The sequence below is a fragment of the Arachis hypogaea genome, chromosome 6 (assembly GCF_003086295.3).
Source record: "Arachis hypogaea cultivar Tifrunner chromosome 6, arahy.Tifrunner.gnm2.J5K5, whole genome shotgun sequence".
In the NCBI taxonomy this organism is placed as follows: domain Eukaryota; kingdom Viridiplantae; phylum Streptophyta; class Magnoliopsida; order Fabales; family Fabaceae; genus Arachis; species Arachis hypogaea.
Window position 1 is genome coordinate 88862635 of NC_092041.1, and position 5242 is coordinate 88867876.

Below are 5242 nucleotides of genomic sequence, written 5' to 3' on the forward strand. Positions count from 1 at the left end.
TTGTTGTTTACCTTACAATTTATTTTTTGGGATATAAAATAATTTAACTTACTAATATTAACAAGGATTAAAAAAACAAAAAAAATGTACATTAAAATAAAAAACAGAGTGGTTTGCCAGTGTACAGTACAGTATTTTTGCAGCCATTCAACCGAAAAATAGTGGCGGTTACGAACTAGCTGTTAGAAATTTGAAAATTCAGGTTGGCCGTTAAACAGCAACGTTTTCAAACCGCCGGTAATTAAATTTGAACAAAACCATGGCCATTAAATAGCGGCGGTTTCAAACCGGCGAACATTTCGTGTGGATCACTGTTGTCCAGATCGCGACGGTTTAAAACCACCGCTAAACATTGCGACGCAAATTGCCGGATTTTGTGGTGGTTATGCCAGTGGTTCCTGAGAACCGCCGCAAAATCATATAATCACTCTTTAATAGGCGACGCTTAACAAACTGTTGGAATCCAGTTTCGCGGTGGCTTAAAACCGCCACAAATCACTCCAATAACTGCCGCTATTTCCCGTTTCCTTTGTAGTGTAACAGAATAAAATAACCATCTTACTTTTCAATTTTCTTAATCTTACCCGAGACATAAAGTGTTTATAGTTTTCGAATAAATAATACTGATAAGCAAACTAATTTTGGCCATATCAACAGCTAGACAATCATTTTTTGGTGGCTAAAGGAGATCTAAATATCAATGAACCTATTATTTTGGTTTGATTTGGTAAAAATTTTTAGTGAGATAGTTATATTTTTTATTTAGTAAAATTTTTTAAAAAATATTTATATTTTTTATAATATTTTTTATTTTAAAAATTATTTTATTAAATATAATTATTATTACTATATTTATTAAAATTTATTTTTAATTTAATTTATTAAACATTAATATTATAATTTTAAAAAATTATGTATTAATAAAAATTAATTTTTATAAATTATATTTAAAATTAATTTTTATAAGTTATTTTTAAAAAATAAAAGCTTCGCCGAATCTAAACTTTGACGCGAGGCAGTGACATGATGTTAGTTCTAGCCTTTGTTGTGGTTCTACAAAACAAGAAAATCCTAAGCTTCTTTGTGTTATTTTATTATATGATATGATGGTGGCATTGCTGTAGTTTGGTTTAACTACTTTTTAATGATATTTTAGAGGTTAATTACTAATGTAAGGCTATGATGGTTAAGTTTTCTAATAATATTCCCAATGTTTTAGCATAGAACATGATTTTGCTCCTAATTTTGATACCTGTAATTATAAATTAGAGAAAATGACTTTCTTTTTTTATAAAACACTTAAATTTATTTTACCAAAATATCCATTAATAATAATTATATATTGATAATTGTTCAGTGTTTTCAAATAATAATAATAATGTAACATATTTTAACTTGTTATAAAAATATTTAATTTAATGTGTTTTTTATATATTTCATGCTTAATGATAAAAGACTAAGACAAAATAAAATTTATCACATTTATAATCATGAAATATATAAAAATTTTAAAATAAATACTTTTGTAACAAATTAAAATATTTTATATTTTATGATAAAATATTAAAAACAAAAAAACTTGTTACAGTTGTTATTATTATTATTATTATTATCTAAATCAATCAAATAATTATCACTAAATCATATATAATTATATTATTTATAAGTGTTTCGCTTAGATAGATTAAGTTATTTATTATTTTATTCTTACAGAAAAAAAATATATATTTCATAAATAAAAAATAGTGTTATTTAAATATTTCAAAAGAAAAAAATATCAATTTCTATGTAAATTATTTTGGCTTCATCTTTACAAAACAAAAGAAAAAAAACACACTACAATTTGCAGCATATATTTTTAACAATTGACAAGTGTTAAATCGTATTTTATAAGATGTAAAATGACTAAATATCAGAATATATATATATATATATATATATATATATATATATATATATATATATACCTCAAAAATATTACGTACCTGATAAAATAAAAGAAAAACAATTGATTTATGGAATAAAAAGACAATTGTGTACTATTTCCCTTGTGGTTCCGTTACTGATCACTGAAAACAAACTCTCTGAATCAGATCCCTGACCTTCACGCGTGTGCTCTCTGCAAACGAACCAACCCCTCTATTCAAGTATTCATTTCTACATTTGTCCATTTCTGCTTTGGGAAAAGCTACTGACATTATTATTTTTATTATTATTAAATAAATAATATGATTAAATAAAATGAGATTTTAAGTATTAGTTTAGATTGACTTATTTGAATAAAAAATATTTTTTTAAAATAAAGTACATTATTATGTTTGAAATATATTTAAATGTATCTTTTAACAAAAATATTTTTACTAAAAAATAAATTATTTGTATTTTTTAAAAATCAATAATATTTTTTTAAAACATAAGAAGAAAAAGATATTTTTAATGTTTAAAAATTATTTTTAAATAATCATTTAAATATGAAATAGCTTTTATCTATTAAATTTTAATTTTTAAAATAAAGAAAATAATATTTTTAAAAAAATCAATCCAAACTAATCTTAAATTGCACAAATGTAACATTTGAGATTTGGTTATATTGAAATCCTCTTACATATCTATATAAACTGCATTGACTTATTATTTTCATTCATTTTAAAGTGCGATTTAGATGTATTATTATGAATTTAAAAAAAAAAACGCTACAAGTGGTAGGGTTTATGGAAGAAGACAAAAGTTAGCCAATAAACTCCAAAGGTAGATGCGGTTATGAGGTAAGAATCATGAGCCAAAAATCACTTTAAGTGGTTGTGGTTTATGCACACAAAGAAAAAACCAATTTAAGCCATAAACCACCGTGACCTACACAGATTACTTAGTCGTAGAGATTTAGTTGAGAAGAAACTGTAGTGAATTACAGCGGTTTATGTTGTTGTTTCTATATAAAATTGTGATAGCTTGGCACGGATTCTTCATTTGGAGAGTGATTAAACTAATCTTAGAGAGGTTTCTAGAGAGAACTGTGAGAATCACACAAGGGTGGAGCCATGTCAGAGGAAGAAGATCGTCTATACTGATTTAATGGTGTTGCCCACATTATTGGCTTCATTAATAAAGAGGTTAGTGCATATTTGTTTTTTGTTAGATTCCAGAAAAAGTGATATTATTGATTAGAAGTAGAATTCTAGTGATAGTCACAAAATTCATGATATATTGTTATGCTAGTTTTGTTGGCTATTAATGATTTTATTAAGTAGAATCTGTAGTTTATTGATGTTGTATTAGATGATATATTATTTTTGGAACTTTTAACGATGATTAGATGACATTGTAATTAAGACCAATCAACTTGTTACTTTGTGATGTAGCCGAGTAGGTGTATATACAGTGTTAGAAGGCAACAGAACATGCCTTTTCATGATCAAGTCATCTCCTACTTGGAGACCATCGGATTGTACCCCCTGGCGTGACTGAACATACAACCATTGCTTCAAGTTAGATGAGCCTTTGGTCAGTGCACTTATTGAAAGATGGCCTCTTGAGACGCACACTATTTATATGTCATTCAAAGAATGCATGATAACTTTACAGGACATAGTGTACCACTTAGGGTGTTTTATCAATGGTGAGGTGGTCAGCGGGTGGCTCATAGACTTTTTACAATTCATTCCTGATGGAAAACTAATTTGGGAATGGTCTTAGGAGCTTTTCGATGAGCTTCTGCTACCAAATAAGGTAAAGCAGATGACAATGCACTTCACGTGGTTTCATAAATGATTTAGATGCTCCTAGCCAATGCTACCGAAGACACAGTGTATATACACGCATGGGTGTACATTATAATGTTAGTCTCTACTCAGCAGTGACAAGAATGAAAATCGGGTTCACCTTCAGTTATTGTCGTTTGTGGAAAAGCTCGATGAAATGGACAAGTATAGCAGGGGTTTAGCTCCTCTAGGGTGGTTATACAGATACATGTATCAGGTGGCCAACAAGAATGTCACCAACCTAGCCAGGCTGTTGCAACTACTATAGTAGTGGAGTAGTGGATATTTTGGTGGTTTCCTACACTTAGCTAGTATGGTTTCAGCAACTTTTCTTTTTCGTTGGCATCAAGATATGATTGAATGTTTTTTATGTTTGAAATATTTATATAAATGTATTCAAGTATATGTATGTTGAACCAATAATCAACTTTGTAGGTGGGCGAGGTATCAGCCTATGCAAGATAAAAAAAGAGCCAAGAGTTATTAAGACGAGGCTTGCATTGGATAGGTTGCGGACTCGAGATGTGAGTTGTTTAGGGATTTTATTCGCTTCACACATGTTTTATCTTTTATGTTTGATTAAGAAGAGATTTTTTATCTAGTTTGTGTGAGAGTCATATTCTGTGTGATGTGGTTGTGGTGGTTCACTCGGGGTTAATTGCCGCAGAGCACTCGAGGTTATGGACGGCGGTGACAAACTTGATCTATCTATTTTGCAGTGATTGAGTGGCATCAAGTGGACCAAGTAATATAAGAATTTGATGGGGTACAACATCGATCGGAGATGGTGTTGAACATAGATTTTCTCCACGTGAAAGATGGGAGAGGTGGAGATCGGTGGTTTTCCTATTACTAGCAGACATGGCATCTGCATTGGCAGAACATGGTTGATTCTGTCCTCCACATTTAGAGAGTTGCAAATCCAAGTCCTTCAACACAATACGTAGAGTGGTAAAATCGGTAGCTTATAGAGTCTTGTATTCGAATGCTATATTTGCCGATCCTAGGCATCAGGTGGCTCACAAAGTCTTTCCTCTTCATAAACCGCTACAACTTATAGTAATTTATGGTTTGTATGATATTGCACGTAAACAGTGATAACTTAAGGTGAATTACATTCAAAATCCAAAAATCTTACAACTGATCGCAATTTACATAGAATTGGATCAGAACTTCAATCTAACCAAATTTCAAATGTTGCGTTTGTGTAATTTAGACTCACACTTTATTTAATAATGTCATTTATTCTTATTATTATTATTAATTAATTAATAATCAATAAACATATTATTAACAAATCTTTTATGTATTTATTAAATTTATATAATAATAAATATAAAATTAGTTCATAAAAGGATTATTTCACTCTAATTAAAAAATCTTAAGTTGAATAATATTTAAAATGATAAAAAGTTATTTTCATGTATATATATATGATAAAAAGTTTTTAAGATAGAATAATATGTGCCAATTCCATTCCTAAT

General features: G+C 28.7%; 1 long non-coding RNA gene across 1 annotated transcript; it reads left to right on the plus strand.

Annotated features, from left to right (window-relative positions):
• The first annotated feature begins 2767 nt into the window (after window positions 1-2767).
• On the plus strand, window positions 2768-4953 carry LOC112696874 (uncharacterized). Its single transcript, XR_003150982.2, has 4 exons — window positions 2768-3110; window positions 3360-4069; window positions 4194-4282; window positions 4478-4953. It is a non-coding gene; the product is annotated as an uncharacterized lncRNA (long non-coding RNA).
• Window positions 4954-5242: the final 289 nt, after the last annotated feature.